This window comes from Helicoverpa armigera, chromosome 26 (genome assembly GCF_030705265.1).
Source record: "Helicoverpa armigera isolate CAAS_96S chromosome 26, ASM3070526v1, whole genome shotgun sequence".
Taxonomy (NCBI): Eukaryota; Metazoa; Arthropoda; class Insecta; order Lepidoptera; family Noctuidae; genus Helicoverpa; species Helicoverpa armigera.
Window position 1 is genome coordinate 4,539,813 of NC_087145.1, and position 19,683 is coordinate 4,559,495.

Genomic DNA, 19,683 nt, shown 5'->3' on the forward strand with positions numbered 1-19,683 from the left:
TTTTGTGGCCGGATGTATAACCTTTTTAGTTGGTTCGGAAAAAGAAAGGAGTTCCATTTTAGGCAAGGCCTTTATGTATGACAATAAACATATGTAAAAGAAACATACCTACGTGAGAAATTAGAATAATTGTGGTCACTAGTTACAAAGAAACACTGTTTTATCAATTGTTTTATAGGCATAGGCATGTTATCCTTAATATGAAAGGCATTTTGATAAGTAGGTATAGTCATGACTAGTAGACTCAACTTTGTTTTTCCCCAAAACAATAATGTTAGTCAGTCGAGACAACCACAATTCTTTACGTCAAACTTTAGTCATTAGCTGTTTATACTACTTAAATAAGTAACTGATTACTGAATTGTATACTTAGGATTACCAAAAATTATAGAAAAAGTAACCATCCAACCCATTATCATCAGCCACAGTGGTTATTCTCATTTCAACCAACTGCGTAGAACATAATGGTGCACAAGCATTTATGCAGACACAGGTGCACTCTATATTCCCTCACTCTCATTATCTCATAGTCCAATGGGTAGATAAAAAGATAATATATTTATTCTTTCTGTTAATACTCCTATAGAGTCATATTGGTTTTACTAACTTCTCAACAATATTTTACCAAGCGTCATTTTCGGGATCCAGCAAAATACCAGCGTCAGGTATTCTACCTGACACATGCTGAGCTGGACTCCCCTTCGGTGCAAGCGTAAGACACTGCACCACGCCGTTAATTTTTGTATTTTATGTTTGTCTTTCTACCCACTTCTTGTTTTTTTGTTTTATTTCTTATTGTGTATCTTTATGGTGTCTTGTCGTTTGTCCGAATAAATGTTTTATCTATCTATCTATCTAAGAAGCTTTAGTAATTACAAAATACAATAAAGACCCATAACACAAGACAAGAAACCATGACTACCTAAGACAAAACACAATAGAACGACCAAGAACTTAACAGCAAACATGATACGATGATAACTGGACCATATAGGATGTAACGACCCATAAAAGACACCATATCTCCTATAAACCAATGTATTGGATATCGCTGTAAAATAATGTCGATTGTAATAAAATATAACTAGAGTTTAATATAGTATGGCTATTGTATTTCATGAGGTGGGTTTGTAATGGGACATTATTGGGGGTAAATAATTCATGATTTTGTAGATATTGCATCTACTACAGGTGCAAATATCAAACAGATGTGTTTAGTACTGCCAAAGAAATACCTATAATGATTTCTATACATAGGTTCACTGTTAGGTGTCAAGGGTCTAAGTAAGACAAGTCCATTTTTATTGAGCAAATAAATGGAAAATTCTCCATGAAACTGTGATCTAAATGTCCCTTGGAATATCATAAAGATATCTGATTGCATGATCAAAGAATTTAAATAAAAATAAATACAAATCTTATAAACATAAACAAGACAAGAAAAGCGGATTGCACAGTCAGACTATAGAATACGTTTCTAGAATACTTTTATTGTGACATACATTCTAAACAATACGTAAATTCACAAGGGCCATCTTATAACTTAAACAAAACCGCATCGCGTTCTATTTTCAAATCTCCTCGTACAGTAGACTGCACATCAGTGGTAACTGTCGTGTGCCTTAACTCAATAGCAATAAGTACGATTTTCCTATAAAACTGTTACCACTGACCTGAAGTTGACTGTACATCTAACGTTTTTATCTCCACGTTCTTTTAAATTTCTAACCCGGAACCGCGGCCCGATCCAACACACCAATTATCGTTGGCGGGGCCCATTCGACCAACCTTCACTCTTACTCATTACGTTTCCATTAACAAAAGCAGGGTTGCCCAACCATTCCGAGCCACATTTAAAAAGATCGCCAACCTTTAACCCGTAAACGTTTTGTGGGCGGGTCGGTACTGCCATTGTAACACTTCTGAGCTATTTCAAGTGTCAAATTAATGATTCGAAACAGTGAGGCGCTAGACTGCAGCGTTGGATGCTCGATGCTTTTTTGTTTGGTTTAAGAGATGAACGAATGGTTTTATGAAACGCCTGTATCGTGTTGTTTTACGATGAAATATAGCAAAATGAGAAAGAAAAAAATCTTGCACTTAATTTAAAACTTAGTAATAAACTGTGAACTGTTTTTAATTTTAATTTTATAACTTCTTCTTTCGTGTCGATGACATGTCATATATTGAGACTACACTATGTCAGCCCAATATGCCGCCACAGCGAGATTATTTTATAACTAAATTAATTATGGTCAAAAATACGGTTAATACACAACTATCGATATTTATGTGGCATGTTGTATGTACCGTCATAGTTTTTGAAACCATCGTCTTAATTTTAATTATAAACTTACAAGCGGGATTTTACCATAGGTACATACCAAATAACACTAAAATATATTTCTTCAGCCTATAACTTGTACCACAACCCACCATTCCACACCACACGTTACGCAACGAGCACAAATCTTATCGTAACATCTGAACTTTTGCACATCCCTATTATTACAACAATACATACATATTACCGGTTTTCTTGCTTTCTACTCGAATAGTTTCTATACACTTGCATAATTAACTTCATGATCATTAATCTACGTCTTTGCAAAGGAATTTGTGTGCAATGCAATTTTAAGACGTCCGACTGGTGTAACGGGTGACCTAGTTTGGAACTAAATGGGAACAGGGCTCCTGGATGGCCCATTTGAAGACGAAATAGAAGCCTTAGTATCGTGTATAGTTTAGTTTAAATAGACGGTCTTTCAATGAGATTAAATGCTTGAAACTTTATTTTGGTAGAAGCTGTGTTGTGTGGGTCTATAAGAAGTTTTTGAGGAAAAGTTGGTTATAAATAGAATGTAGAAACAAGCTTATTTCATAGCGAATTTCCACAAAATTGTGTCAGAAATCGATAAGTTATTGTTTTTCCCAAATTCACAGCAGGACATTAACTAATACTCCTTCGTGAGTACAGAATCAAAACACACCTTAAAACCGATAAATCAATAAAATTATTCAAATGCAATGCCTTACAAACCTCAGTAAATAAATAAATAAATAAATAAGCAAAATCTTTAATACGAGTTAGTGTTATCAGATTTATTTGCTTGTACACGGCAGATTCGTGAAATCGAGGTACGTACCGCCGACCTAATTTCTAAATCTGCCTACGATAATGTTAGGATTACGACACCTTTCAATTTGATCCGTACATATTTGTAATAGCTCGCTTCCATTCCGGGAAAAATTGTTCCCCTCTTCCGTCGGCCGATGTGGGCGGTTTGTATGGTATTAAAGGCTTATGGGATGGGTGGGTACTTAAACTGTGGTCGCCCTGCTAACCAGCCAGTTGCAAATTGTGCTAATTAAAAACATACGTTATTTTTTTAAGCAGGTGTACATTTGCATGATAATGATATTACGTAATATGCTGAGAACACAGGCTGGATTTTACGGACCACGATTTAGAATCAAAAATCTTTTTTCTAATGTTGAATTTTGAACACTCTAACCAACCAGTTACAATAATCCGTTCAAATTTCAAATATCTAAGTCTAACATCTGACTGCAGAAAATTCAAAAGTATTCAAACCCCATTCTTAATTCAAATGCAGAGTTTTGAAAGGAATATCTTTGACAGAATGATTCACAAGTCTCCGTCGATTGCCGTCTATCTTATCTAAAGGACACCGGCGTATCTTTTTGCGCCGACGCAAACGATCAATGCGAATTGACTACGAAGATTTACGACCACACCACTAAAAGCTGCGTGAATTATGCTCGTATACCTGTCCTTTACTAACGTACGAATAAAACGAAGAGTGAACGAGACGGCCGCTATTTAGTAGTACTTTGGTTTGAACTTTGTGAAAGTTATAGGAATTTCACGGGGTGTGGAATGGAATCTACGCTAGAGTAGCAATAAATAGCTAAAGCCGTTTATAATTGTAGTGGCTTGTAGATAAGGAAGTTTCGGTATGCGAATACGAATTTATGCGTGTTAGAAGCCATTGTAATGGTTGTGTTTCGAACTCTTTAATGGAACTTAAAACTGTTTTGGGAATAGACGCGAATTTTGCTTTTCCATGTTATTCAGAATAATTTTCAAGTCTTAGTTCGCTTTGTTTACTTTTATATTGCTTTTGTGATAAAATGGCTTGCAATTATTTTAAAGATTATGTGTAAAATTACACTGCTCGGCAGGTTTCTCCCTGTATTTAATTTTTATGTCAGTGTTAACCTTAATAAAATGGTACTTTAAAAGCATTACACATTAACCCACATTTGCAGCTTCTGAACGTTATTTTATTTGAATCTAAATTCATCCGCTCTGATTAGGGCTGCCATTTCGAATTTCGCCAAACCCGGACAAATATTTAAAAAAACCCGGACATTTGGCGTAAATAGCATTTTTTCCCCGGATGAGTCCGATTTTTTTTGTTTAACAAAACAAGACCTAATTTTTAATATTACCATATTACTTAAATTCAATGAGGTCCTTCCTTACATGAAAAGTCAGGGCCGTCTCTAGCTCATGTCGTACCTAGTATTGAATGATTGTGACTTAATGTATTTCGAAGGTCAGTAAAAGCTCATATGGAAACTAGGAGTTACCTTCTTGATAGGTTAGACCAAAAAAATGTTGAAAAATACAAACAACTGTAAAGTGAAGTCGCCGCGAGCGCAGCGAGCGCGAAAATTTTTGAGTTTTGGGTCACTAAAGCACCTAAACTTGTATAATAAAAAAATCCGCAAAGTGAAGATGCCGCAAGCGAAGCGAGCGCAAAATTTTTTGAATATTGGGATATTAAAGTAGCTAAACGTAAGAAAAATGTGTTTAGAAAAGAAGCCGCGAGCGAAGCGAGCGCGAAAATTTTGGAGTTTTGGGACACTTCGACTTCTGCATTATTAGGCGCCCGGGTAATTCGCATACCCAGGCACCATAGGTTAAGATGGCCCTATGAAAAATGTCCGGGTTTTCCCCGGACACTTCTTGAAACCCCGCCCGGACGGCCCCCGGACGGCCTCCAAACGAGGACAAATCCGGGGAAACCCGGACGGATGGCAGCCCTAGCTCTGATTGAGTAAGATCCATAAACATTAAATATTTAATGGACACGTTTAGAAAGATAAAATACTTAAAAATTATCTTTATTTTTGCTTGAACAGAAACACAAATGTTGTTTATTTAAAAAAAATGTATGTTGTCATTTTATGAAAACCTATATTACCTATCTAGGTAAAGATACTAATATTATAAAGAGGAACACTTTGTTTGTTTGTTTGTAATGGATAAACTCAAAAACTACTGAACCGATTTTAAATATTCTTCCACCATAGAAAGCTATATTATCTGCGAGTAACATAGGGTATATTTTATCCCGGTGAGGGCAGTAACTTCTACGGGACGCGGGTGAAACCGCGGGAAAACGGCTAGTAAATAATATTATCAGCAAGTAACCTCAAACTTTTTTAAAACGTGTTTTCGATAAATACCTAGTGATATGTAAAAAATATTCAACCATTAACTTCTAGCACATTCATAGACAATAATAATATGAATAACAAGGAAAGTCTAAGCACAAAGTATACATATATTTATATACACGATAAACGTGACATCATCTTATATGAGTCATCTGAGGGCAAATCCCGACGAATTTATTAACATGTATTGTATGTACTGTCATGATTGGATTATTGTACATGAAACATAATACAAATAATAATACATATATTTTTCTATACATAGTTAATATGTATAGAAAAATATTTTTTGTACCTCACTACCTTAGCACCTCAAATATGATTGTACAGTCAACTTCAGGTCAGTGGTAACAGTTTTATAGGAAAATCGTACTTATTACTATTGAGTTAAGGGGCATGACAGTTACCACTGATGTGCAGTCCAATAACTAGAACAAGTTCGTCTGTATTGGTTTCTGAAGGTTATCTTCAAGAACAAACAGACATTACGTATGCAATATGAAGGACAACGCATATCAATGTGACAACTAAATATGACTCACAATTGACTATTGTACTCATTATAAAAATGCACTCATGCAATACCTACTTATAAATTAATAATACTACAAATATTCTATACTCATAACAATAAAGAGGATTTTTTCCTTTGTTTTTGCTTCTACCAAAAAGGCTCCGAAATCACTGGACTGATTTGAAAAATTCCTTCACTGTTGGGTAGGAATATTGTACCTACTAGCTTCGCACGGTGTAACAGTATTTCCCCACCATTTAATGTATGTTATTATACATATAAACCTTCCTCTTTAATCACTCTATCTATTGAAAAAACCGCATCAAAATCCGTTGCGTAGTTTTGAAGATTTAAGCGTTCAAAGGGACATAGGGACAGAAAAAGCGACTACTATGTAGTGATTCCATATACTTTATCCGGGTACGGAAAGGACACATGCGCGGACTTGTGCTCGGAATTTAGTTGAGGAACGACATCAACTTTGACGACAACTTTTGCACTTTTAAATCAAAAACAGAAATTCAGATTATCTCTACAAATGAAACAAGAGCACTTAAGAGCGTGTACGCTCGGCGCGCGAAGTCAACTTTAGGTAATTCAACGCAAAAAACCGCGCAGACTAGCGTCGCGGCTGTGTGCGTGCCTATCATACTTCACGTATAGTCACACAAACCATTTTGATCCTTTCGAGTGAAATTGGTAGAACAAAAAATATATTATTTAGTAAATAGTTAATAGCGGGAAAATAGTGTAAGTCTATGGATGTCTAAAATATAAAAGCATGAAAATAAGTCGTTAATACTTACACTCTTTTGCAAAAAAATCGGGCACCTATGAAAACCTTGGTTTTGAGGACTTTCTGTATATTACATACAATTTTCAACAGTACTAAATAGTCGACTGATGATTAATGACAATGTTAAGAGTTTCTGTATTTTAACCGATTTCAAAAAAAGAAAGGAGGAGGTTTCAATTAGATTGTTTTGTGATTGTTCTCAATTTGATTGTTCTCGATTTCTCAAAGACGCCTGGACCGATTTGAAAAATTGATTGTTTATATGAATGGTCCAGTCCATCCAGACCGAAAAATTGTGGTCAAATAACAACAATTGCCGGAAAGCCAAATATTGGTGCAGAGCTTGGGTTTACCATTGCAAATAAAGTTCTAAGTTATCTATACTATATGCTTCAAAAGTTATTCGAGATCAAAAGTCAAAATTTGGGTAGGTACATCCAAAATGAAAAAAAAAAAATTATAGCTCGATTGGTAACAGACATCTGCAATAAGTGATTTCTAGCCTAAGGAGTCCGCCATATTGGATTTAGACTCGCGACACATTTTTTTTCGAGTTATTCATAGCAAGCCCTTTCATTTGATACCCATATCGTAGGAATGCATTAAAAACATTTTTTTCTCCATCTTGGGTATACCGCCATATTGGATATAGAATCATACATTGTCATTAAAACTGAACATTCAAACAAAATTTCAACTCAATCGATAAAAAAAAATATGCTTCAAAATTGAGCTTTAAATAAAATAGTAATGTATCAAGATTTGTTGGTCGCGCTTGAAATGTACTCTATTCTCGGTATCCACGGCAGAGGTTATTCACCCTACGCGATGTGACGGAGCGACACGTCCTCTCTCTGTGAAGCCTTGCGGCGGTCTGGTTTGAGTTGACTCGCGTGCAGCGTTTTATAGTAGTTTTAAATAATTTATAAAAAATAAAACGAGAGATTAAATTATAATATAAAGTTTATGTTTTAAAGAAAGAGTTATATTACTATAGTAAATAATTGTTATATTAAATTAAGTAAGATAGATAGGTAAAAAAAGCATTTGAAATTCACAATTTTTCACATTGTTAAAATATTTTTTTCTGAAAGATAGAGACCTAAATCAAAAAATGTTTTCAACTAACTATAGGCATGGGGATTTCGTCTATGAGTAAAAAAATAAATATGATTAGATTTGCCACTGTTTTCACATGAATTTAAGCTTCGAAATAGACGCTGAACGGGAATTTTATAAAACATCTGTTACGTTATAGGGGTTTTAAGTATTTAAACTACACAAATTGAAATTTATGTTCAATTAACTATATAGACAGTGAAATTACCTTGCGTTATTAAAAAATAACATAGTTATAGGATAAGTAGTTACTGAGAAACAGTGGTTTGAAAAGTACCATTTTAGGCCAAATGGCGCGCGGTTGACGTACACGCTCTTAAGCTAGCCATTTTCTAAGATGCAATTATAAAATATTATTCGTCATCCAAGTAACAATTAAAACAGTTTTGCAAGTTAAACAAGTGCCATTTACCCACATAAACGTGTTATATTACACATTATTGACATTATAACATATTTAGCATCCCATTTGAAAGCTTGGCATTTAATAATAAACTCCATCTTAACTGGAGTCAAGTATCAATGTCAAAGATCAACGTAATCAAGAATATTGTAGGCAAATTATTAGATATTAAACTCGGTATGTTAATATGTACCTATGTGATTTTGAAATGTTTGTAAGAAGCTGCTTTATAATTGTGGAAAATTTTCGCTTTTCAAAAGTCTGTCTGTTCTTTAGCGCTGTCTAATCATTTGTATGTCTATAAAATTATATAGGACAATATAGCTCTTCTTAATTCTGAACCAGGGTTAATACATAGGTAGGTACAAAACCTACAGCTTTTATATACTGAGGCATATCATTTATTAATCATCATGATTAATTATAATCCATTTGCATTATTCAGCCCCAAGTATAGACAGGTGCATTTGCTTATTACATACACTCGAAAAACATTACCCTCCTTCTTTGGCAGTCGGGTAAAAAGTACATTCGATATTGATTCCATAGAGCGATGAACATTCTATATTCAAAGTTTCTGTACAATTAGGTATGCTTTCAACTTGGTTCAGTTTAATTTTATGCCACTGGTAATCATCTTACACGGCGTTAAAACACCTATGAAGATGTTCAAGACGAGTACCTATTACCCAACACTTACGAAACCAAATAATAAAAGATCCCAAAACGTCTTACTTATCTTAAAATCTCTTGTGAATAGAAGAATACATTCAGTTGTGCAATTGTTCGGAGATCGCAGCATAGATCGAAACTAATTGTCGATGGGAGCAGCTTGCTCTATTCATCCATATTGAACCTTTTTTCCCTCGCAAAAGCAAGAAATGATACGCCATACATACCAAAAATAGTTGCGATACATCATTTCGTTATTTTTAGACACCTAATTTTGTTCTCATTATGTATTCATACTTGTTTTCCTAAAAGCTTTCAGAGCGATGACCCTCCACCGTAACCGATTACGTATCAGCTACCTGCCCACATATTTTACGAATTGTTTTACGATATAAAAATATCTGTGACATTTACAAATGTTGCAATTGCTGATGCAGCTGAACATCGAGTGAACAATTCGATCTGAAAGACGTATAGTTTTCGTTCGATGCAAGTATTTTTATTTCAGATACGAGTACGTTCAGTGGCAATGCTTTCCCAAAAGATAAAATGGCAGTAAGAATCGTAACACTTAGCAAAAGGCATCGGGACAAAGCGTCGTCGGACGCCATCGTAAGGTACGCTGACTCAGCTGTGAGTGCTAGCACCCGCCATATTGGATTTTTATTTTTTAAACTGCGAGCATAGACAAACGATTCGATTGAGTTCGGATACAATTTGTTTTTATTGCATTAGCTATTGGGATATTTGGGAGTTGTTTGGAATTTTCTTCGGGTTAATGGCTTGTTTGTTGCTTATTTAGATTTGTTTAATGTGCTGGGTATTTGTTCATGTTTATGATAGCTGTTGAGGATACTGAAGAAGTTATTTATTCACTTTTTATAAGTATTTAATGTTTTGTAAATTAAAATTTCTTAAGCACCTACCTATATTTATTTAAATTAGTAATCCAATTTAAAGATTTAGTAGGTTAGTACGGTAGACTGCACATCAGTGGTAACTGTCATGCACCTTAACTCAATAGTAATAAGTACGTTTTTCCTATAAAACTGTTACCACTGATCTGAAGTTGACTGTACTTGCGTCTTTAGCTAACAATTAATATTGAATGTGAATACAAATTAAATTAGTCGGATCGCCATGTACGTCAAAACTCTTTTATTATGGAAGCCATTTAAGCAGTCCGGCAGGTCGACTTACAAGTTACATTTGATATTCAAAACATTTTGAATTCACGTGAAACAATACAATGCCGAGACCCGTTTCTTTTACAGCAGTAATTAATACTTAATTAAAATACTAATCACATTTGAAACACACGGTGAGCCAAAACATGTTCAGGTCATAAATCAACGTCACGGCTCTCGAAGCTTTAAAACAAAATGAAAATTCGCTAAAAATCCGCGGCACAGTAAAAATCACCGCGAGAATTACGCCACGAACTTTTTTAATAACGCTCTGGATTCAATCTCAATCGAAAAATACGTAACAAAAAAATCCTCTACACAACAGTAAGAAAAATGTATAAACATGTCAGGGGACCGGTTCAGGTACGCCATTTTTTATTGAATTGAACACCTATGCCCGAAAGGGACGCTCGTTTCCCTACCTTTTCATGCGCAGCAAAAACCACAAGACGCAAACGGGACGCACACACCGTCCGTCTCGCTCCCTCGGCCGCTGCATTCATGAGGACAAAGAATAAGTATGTAGTAATAAAGACGTGACATTCGTGCAGATGGTTGATAAAACTTAATACTTGGCAGTTTGTTCGCTCTTTGGCTATTAAAAGGCTACGAACAGATACGTTGTTACACGCTCTTTAGTTCTCGAGACTCATGAAAACATTAAAGGAAATGGTTCTCTCCAGCGAGGCCGTATATTGCCTACCATGTTGGTGGTATCGGCGAGTCTTTTTACTTTTGCTATTGGCGTGAAATTGGAGGGAAAAGAAAATGGCAAACATTCAATGTCTCAATTTAACTCCGAAGCAGTGAAGGCGAACCTGATTGCGTTCAAAGTATCTCAAATGTTCGGAGTTACGACACAAATAAAAGAGTTCAATTATTTTAGGCGCGCCTAATTTTTATCGTTGGGCCGAGCGTTTGGATTCCAGTCGAACGTTTTTAAATGACAAATGCTTCGTGATCCATCTGATTCGGCTTTCTCGGCTTCGAGTTATTCTGTCCTCTCGAACCAATTAATGAGAGAGAGAACCGATATCCCCGTTCCCTTTCGAAGGGACAAGTTTGGGCTCCAATTTTTACCTGATGTTATTACTAGCGTTGACAGTGGTATTACAAGGGTCGCAAATGTGCGCGACACTTTTGAAATATCCTTAATGTTATTATGCTCTGATGACGCTTTATAGGATTTATGAATGACGACCACTCTCAAAATACTTTCTCACGTTTACACGGTGCGATAATAGGGTAGTTTCCATGGTCGAAATAATGAAATAATATTTAGTCCGCTTTTTAGATAATCAAAAAATATTGGATACGTATTTTTTCTTTTTTTAATTAAACATAAAATGACAAAGATAATACACTTCAAAAATTAGGAGTGGGGGCCTTTTACGTCACAGTGTCCTGAAAATTGTAGCAACTTGTGACGTCACACTCAACTTTAACACGCTATATCTTAACAAGTTCTGATCCAATTTAAAAAAGAAAAAATACGTATCGCTTAATTTTGGACAATCTACAAGACGGACTAATTATTATTTTTTAGGAATCTAGCCTATTCTATAAAATAAAGGTTGCGTCAATATTTTGACTTTATATGTGATCGAATTACAACCCTAAGTAGCGATTACGCTTTTGACGAGTTACATGAATAGACTCCTTGTAACTAGAGTTTTTATAGGTTTAATACGACTAAGCAAAGGAATAACTCGTATGACGCACGGATTTCCACTTTTGATGACGCCAAACTTCTCAAATGAGTTCTGGAAAACTGCTTCAGAGCCGATTCGGGAGTCATACGAAACTCGTAAAACCCGAGACTTGACTCACCACCGTTTTGTAATCTAACATAAATGAACTATCCTGTCGCTGTTATCGTTACATTTCTCCTTCTACACGCAAATCCCGCCGAATTTATAAAGGGAAAACTCAGTACGTTGCAGGTTTCTGGGTGTGCAATCGTTGGCTTGTTACCACAGAATGTTGGTGGGGAGGAACTCGTAACGCGCCGTAACATAAATCGATCGTTTGTTCAGCTGATTGCTAGATTGAAAACCTCGCTTTTTGCTCTGTAATCTCATCAGCTTACAACCTACACAATCGAATTCTAGCTATTTCGCAAACTTTTTTATATCTAAACTCTTTTAACACCACATGCTATATTACATACCGTGTTAGGTAGTCTGATTGACAATATATTTGTTCTACCAAAAGTCTCTAATTCAGAAACAATTTGGTCCTCAATAAACTTTCAACTTGAGGTTGTAACGGGATCTAAAATTATTTCCAAGGCTCGCTTCGAGACAATAAAATAGCTTTCTTATAACCATTCTGGCTTGGGGCTATCCAGTAAAGTGCGTAACTTCCTTACGCGCTCCTACGGAACTTGGCTGCAATAAAACAATGAAATGTTGCAAAATTCCCAGGATTGCTGTTCGTACCATCCCAAGGTGGAGAAAAAAGAATAAACAGCTGCTCAGACTCCTATAACTTTACTTAAGTCTAGGTAATGCAGCTAAGTATAGTTGACGGGGCTTAGAGCAACTTTGCCCGTCGCTCCAAGGGACACCCAAGTGATTTAATGAGTCTGCTATTATAATATTGATTGTTGGAGTAATCAAGGGTAATATCCTAAGCGATTTGCTAATACTACACCAGAAACGTGCAGCCTGTTCTCAAATGAGATACAAATTATTAGATATTGCATTTTAAAATAGTCGCCATTTGCAAAGCCTGAAGCCATTTTACCTTTTCTGAATCACTATTGAATGTCATTAGTGTTTGAAAACTATTATAAAACCAAGAAGACTTAGTTAAAATGAAGCCTGTTTAATTTCTCAAAACCACATGAAAAGAGAATTTCGGTATATTAAGTTTAATGTTGTGGTTTTTAAACTGACTTCTGAAGAGATTAAAAAAAATGTTGAAAATAAAAACGGGTGACTGATGCAAACATCAAAAAGGAGATTGTAGTAAAAAGAAACTAAAAGCTTTGAATGAACAGTTTACTTAATTACAAGCTCTTGACTTCTTAATGGGTGTTTATAGACACACGTTTGTGATGAAATTCTGTAGACTTGACACCCACAGTGGGTGGGTATTCTATACTTTTGAGTAATTCTGAGTTTGTGTAGAGACGTAAAAGCTCTATTGCAAGCTAATTCTCAGTACTTAAGAACATAATAGTCATGACAAGCATAAAAAAATGTGCTTACTTTTCATATTATTTCAACCATTGAAAAGGAAAGTAATTTACAAAATACCGTTAGTGCCTTTTATTAACAGTCTTGAAATAAATTGCAAGGAGCTATGAAACACCTAAAATTCCCACGAGACATCTGAAGTATCGTTATATTAAGCTCAGATGGGATAAGTTTTAAAAAGCAATTAGTCTATGGTCTAAGTAGGTTAAAGTACTTACTCCACTCTATATCCTTTGTAATAAGTACTACCTACTCAAAAACTTTTAATTGGTCAGGAATATTAAGAATTTAGAATTATTTTCGTATTATAAAAAAGAATTCATTTAAAGCTAGAACATAATTTAGGTTCTTAAGAATCCTTTATGACTAAATACGTAGCAAAAAGCCACTTTACTTCGTCTGAATGACTCACAGCCAGGATTTTAAAGAAAGCTACATTCTCCACTCGAAACACACTGAAAACATTACGTACCTAAAGCCTTGTTCATAAGGTTTAAAATCGCATAAACAGCTACACACAGGCACTTCAATGCATCGCCGTTACTTCTAACAGAATGGATTCTTAGTAATGACTTTTCAATATTGTACCTTTAATGTTAACAAAAAAATAGGTTTTTACCTAGTAGAAGTCGATTACAACAACTATTCTATTCTTAACGATACTTTTGACCTCTCTTTATGTTTCTTTTTAACATTTGTTTCACATTCAAGTTTAAAAGCATTCTTGTAATAACTAGATAACTTAATAGCAGGAAACTATTAACGGTCTGAACTGGTAGGCATTAAACATTGACAGATGTGTCATATCTGGACTGACAAGTTAATCTTGGTGACTTAATCTATGTCTCAAACTGATGTAATTATCTCATTTCATGAGCGATTGCTAGGCTTACTATTACGTACTAGCTTTGGCAAAAGGTTTCACCTGCATCCAGGAGAAGCTAATTCCCGCAGTCGAATAAAAGAGTCTATAGTATGGTTCATCATTACCAAACGAATCTTATTTATAAATAATATTCCTATGAGTATATTTTTCTCAGCAGTACAGCTCCCTAATAACGTACATTCAAAACGTCTAAACACCGAACGCATAAACCATGTGGTCTTTAAAACTATCAATCTATTCCGATCACGCGAAATTGACAGCAGACTTGACTCCTAACACGACTGATTGATCTATAGCCATAAAACACAGCACACGCGCTAAATGACGCGAGATGACGACTCATTGGTTACTTAAAGCTTAGTTTACACTGTGGTACAAATGTCAGGGAGATATTGTCTATGGTATGATCGTACCTAGTCTGTTGGCGTCCTTAACACGTGTGCTTTAGCAAAGGTTCATGTTTTTTCTTATAATAAAGTCAGCCATTTATTTTATTGTAATTTTTTCTGTTTCAATTAAATAAAATATTCTGTCGTTTCACAGAGGAATATTCAATTCATCAGAATATATTTTATATAGGAGGAAGTTTCATTGCCTAGTAATAAATAAATAAGACGTATTTATGTGGTGTGTCACAGTCTAAACCAAGCTTAACACATTAAAACATTAACCACTGTTTTTCATCAGTCACAATGGCTTGTCAATTTTAATTAATCCGTTGAGAAGCAAGATGGCGACATACAGTCTTATTATCTGTGGTCGCACTTACCATAACTGACCGGTAACGGTAACTGTCGGTCCAGAATGTTTTTACTGTTAAATGTCGATGATAAGTTGATGGTTTATTTAGATTTAACTTGAGTGTCCATGCGTTTGTTGGGATTTTATTGTTGGGGAGACATTATGGAAGTTTTCGGAAGGTAAATGTAATTAAGTAGGTTTCGAGAAGAAAATTACCTATATGTAGGTATATTATTTGGGTCTCAAAATTACATATTTATTTACCTGAGGAGGCCTTTTCAAGCAAGAATCTATCTAAGATTTTCGAACTGTAGGTAAAAAAAATCACAACTTGATAGGTCCTATAGTTAGATATTATTGCCCATAATGTGAGTCACATCGTTTTTTTTCAATGAAAAGGGGCTTTCAATAATAATGCACCTACCTGGGTACTTACCCGAATTATTTTCGTAAGTAGGTACATACTCTATAATCAGTATTGAACTTCCGATAAGAGTAAACTAATACAAGATAAATCGACAATCAACAATACTTGTGACAGTCAATTATTACAAATATTGATGTAGGTCTGTTATCAAACAATTTAGAAGCTCGATAAGTATGTCAATGATGAAATAAGTTCAATACCTATCTATTTCTATAACGGTCAAAACATATTTTTTTCCTTATTAAAACAGATAAAAAAAACTATCTCGTAAAAAGATTATGACATTTTTCAGAACCAGTTAATGACAGTCGGTTTTCCCTGAGACACGGAAGATTACACAGAAGGTAATACATTCAAGTATGAATAAACAACAAAACAAAATCTAATCTAGTAAAGAGTCTCCTGATTTACAATCCACCTACCCACTTACTCAATGAAAATTCAGAATCAGAACACAAACATCTGCAAATTGCAGGCGGTATCTCCATTTTATTTTATTTTCCTTTTCCCGTTGGCACGATATCAAAACAGGCAATAGCAATACAATTAGAGAAAATGAGTAATTCCAAATACAATAACTACATAAAGCAATTTTATTTTTTACTTGTTGAAAATGAGTCATAAACTTGACTTCTTAAGTTGAAAACGAAAACATATTTCGTCCTTTTTCGACCGCTAGACGCCAAAGTAATTTACAGTCAGCCTACTTTCAAAAGAAAATTCTTATAATCCAAAAACGCACCCCAATTGAACAGTCGTAAATTTTAAAACCATCTCGTTATTAGATTAAAAGGGAAAAGATTTAGTTTTGAATTATAGCAAAATATTTTTCTGTGGACGTCGAAATTTCAAAATAAATTGGATGTTTTCTAATAAATTAGGTCGAAGTAGTTTAGTGAGTGAAAAATTCAATTTTTACGAGAGTTTTTTTAGGTTTAGATTCAATTTGAAATAGGTATTAAAGTCAAGTCCGATAGCATTTTGGTAATATAGGTAATTTACATTAATATTATCTTTCCAAAATTCAACATGTATCCGAAACTAACACCAATATAACAAAAAAAGAACATAGACAAAAAATGACAGGTCGCGTCAATCGTAAAATTCCCGCGCAAACGTAGGATGGCACCGCAGACTAGGAACGCAGCTCACGTTTTTTCCCTAGTCAATTAGCTCACGGCATCGGCAACGCACCATAGAGCCAGGCGACATATGTCAACATCTGTTTTACAAGTACCGGTGTGACACGCACGTTTCCGGACTTAGATTTTTTATGTGGTAAATGAACACCCGAAGGCATTTACTCGAAAAACCACGCGACACGTGCGTTCCGAGTTTCTGACGCCCTAAAATGAAATGGTGATAAATCTATGTGCATTGTTTTTGGCTTTGGGTGCATTATATGGCTGAGTAGCAACTGTGTTCTTTTGTTTTGTAACAAAAACTATGTAAGCTTAAGAAAGGGATAAAACCTAAAACCTATATAAAAAGATGTTAAAGGTGTTTTTTTTTTTAAATATGAGTGATCTTTATTTGATAGATTTGCAAATTACATATAACTCACACAAAAGTTATAACTTATTCCGATAATATGAATGAGCAAACATCGTAGTTTTACATTATTCATTTCAGAATCCGTTTTACAATCTTGCTATAACATTTCACACATTCCAATTTCCATATTTTTATTGTTTTCCAGACCGATATTTATTATAATTCGATATTGACCACTTTATCTTGCATACGACCGCCACGGTACAGCCTTTACGACTTCGTTTTACGACTAAATCAACGGTTTCATCTTGTAAATTGTAACCCTTAAATTGTCTATAAAATAATGTTATCCGATGTAAGTATTCAAATTTGGATAATAAAACAGAATATGAAACCACTGTTGCTTGTTAAACTTCTACGAACCGATAAAGTTCTCGTGATCATCACTATGCACGATTTAGTAACTTTTAAGCACTTCACTAATTCGTTATCGTCACATCTCTAGAGAAATGACATATGTCATAAAATTCCCGCCTCAGAGCGTGTAGTGTACCGACTGAAATATAATCGAAATGATTAAAATCAGTGCTTAATCAATGCTTATTTGTGCATAATATTGTTTAAACAATAAATTATTGTTCACGGAAAGTTAAATGGGTTGTTTGTGATGTAAATTACGTGCCGTTTTAATGTCGAAGCATAACATTAGTGTGCAAAATGTTTGTGATTACCGTTTCAATAAAATCAGGTTAACAAAGCTATCTATTATGTTGTTTCGTATAATTAGCAGTAAAGATTCACCAGTAAAACGTAATACCTTCCGTGGTTACAGCTCATTGTTTTGCCATAAGTAACGCCATCTATCGGGCGGGTGAATTAAATGGTGAGCTTACACCATAATAAAATATTTCGTTGAACTAGCTAACTTAGTTTGTGAGGTGATTTCATTGTTTTGTGTAACTGTTCTTCATAGTAAAGCTATTCTAATACTAAGTCATAAAAGCTTTCGGTTTGCGTTGCCACGAAGGAATACTATGCAGAGGTGGATAACATTTGTTTTACATTTAGATTGTTGAAAGGAAATCATGAGGCAAACACATAAGAATGTAAATGACTGAACTTCAATACTATTAATGTGATCATTTTGACATTAAGCTTTCGTGTTCCTTCGACTAAAAAGCTCGGTCACCGTAACTAATCTTATCTATCCTAATCTGGCCGAGTAACTATTCATAATGTTCATTCGACCATAAAAAAATTGTTATTAACACAATTATAATCGAATCGTCGAAAATCCAACAACAAAAGTTATCAAATGATCGTTAAGTGGAGCCGGGTGGCGTGTAGCATCAAGTTGTACCGTTACACCAAGTCGCCTAATTAATACTCGCCCACTCGAGCCTCGGCCGGACTCGAACCCGTTCGCAGGGCTGCAATGTTTACTGCACATTGCACGCCGCGCGCATCTACAATGCAAATCCACAAACACCATCCACAATCTGCTATTCAATATCGACGCATTACAAGCCTGAGCTTCCTCACTCGCATACCCACTGAATCAAGACTATCGATTTAACTACACGAGGGTCGTAGAAAGAATTCCTTACAACAATGAGCCGGTGTAACAATAAATACCTTAATGATATCCCGAGATCGGAGAAAAGGCGTCCGGCGGCGGCAGGCGGAACCCGTTCCACAGTTTTCAAGAGAAATCCTTCACTATAACATCTCCAACAGGCAACATCACAATATGAAATGGCACAATCTCACACGAGCACTACAATAATAGGAATCCACAGCACTGGTTTGGTTATGGTACAAAAGATGTTTTTTCGTAACACAGCGCGGCGAATACACTCTCTCCGCGAGATAACCGACGCACACGGCAGCCGGGCACGAACTGAACTGGTTTTGCTGGGGACGCGGGGTCGCGGGGAGGAGTGGACGGGTGCGTTTGGTTCGGTTTTATGAAAATATTTCGTGAGTAATGCACGTGTTATGTCGGCGAGTGCGTCGGCCTAGAGCGGCCTCGGATCTTTGATTGAAGTGCAGTGTACGCTGCGATAGATAAAGATAGTAAAAATCCCAACGTGTCGTAGTGGACACGCTTGCCCGCTACACGAGATGTGAGGTCTTTGTCTCTTCCTACGCTTTCTATTCGATAAAGGCTGAACTACCCGGGCTTAGTGCACGTTGCATTTCTATCTACAATCAAATTTACAACGGATTGCTACTCGTTCGATATTAGGTTTCGTATCGTACCTTCATTATTGTATCTTTCAAAGCATATTGCATCTATAATTCAGTTGATCAGAGCATTGCCCTAGCTGGCCAGGTCGGGGCTAGGTTTTGTTTGTAGCGAGTATTTACAATTCTGTTTTATTGGAATAACGTCGACAGCCTTTCAGAATTGTCTATTTGTCTTCGTAATTGTCCTATAATAGGCATTGGCTTCTACCGGACCTATGAATAAATTTTTGTTTACGTTCTCAACTGGATTTAGAATGTGAATTGTATTTGTATAAGCTAAATGTTTAGTCATTAGACTACAATGACCATATCTGGGATATTGGAGTTAAAGAGAACTTGGTATACAGTTACAATCCGTTTATTAAGTGCAATATAATTCTGTTGTTTCAGTTGATTCGTTGGTTCTGCAATCAAGCCGGATTACAATCTCTAATCAAGATCCACTATCCTCACTCATGGAAGATTTTTGCTGACGCCACATGCAAGCCCGGGTTTAACATT

General features: G+C 35.4%; 1 protein-coding gene across 7 annotated transcripts in view; it reads right to left on the minus strand.

Annotated features, from left to right (window-relative positions):
- The window catches only part of LOC110372419 (latrophilin Cirl), a 278,727-nt gene extending 259,742 nt beyond the window's left edge, over nt 1–18,985 (minus strand). For 4 of the 7 annotated variants that reach the window (XM_049849402.2, XM_049849401.2, XM_049849403.2 and 1 more), the window contains exon 1: nt 18,568–18,983. The gene's annotated coding sequence lies outside the window, so the exon portion shown is untranslated. Of the gene's footprint in view, nt 1–10,603; nt 10,625–18,567 lie in introns of those variants that run through there. The other 3 variants (XM_064041692.1, XM_049849404.2, XM_049849405.2) reach the window with 3 other exon arrangements.
- Between the last annotated feature and the right edge of the window lie 698 nt (nt 18,986–19,683).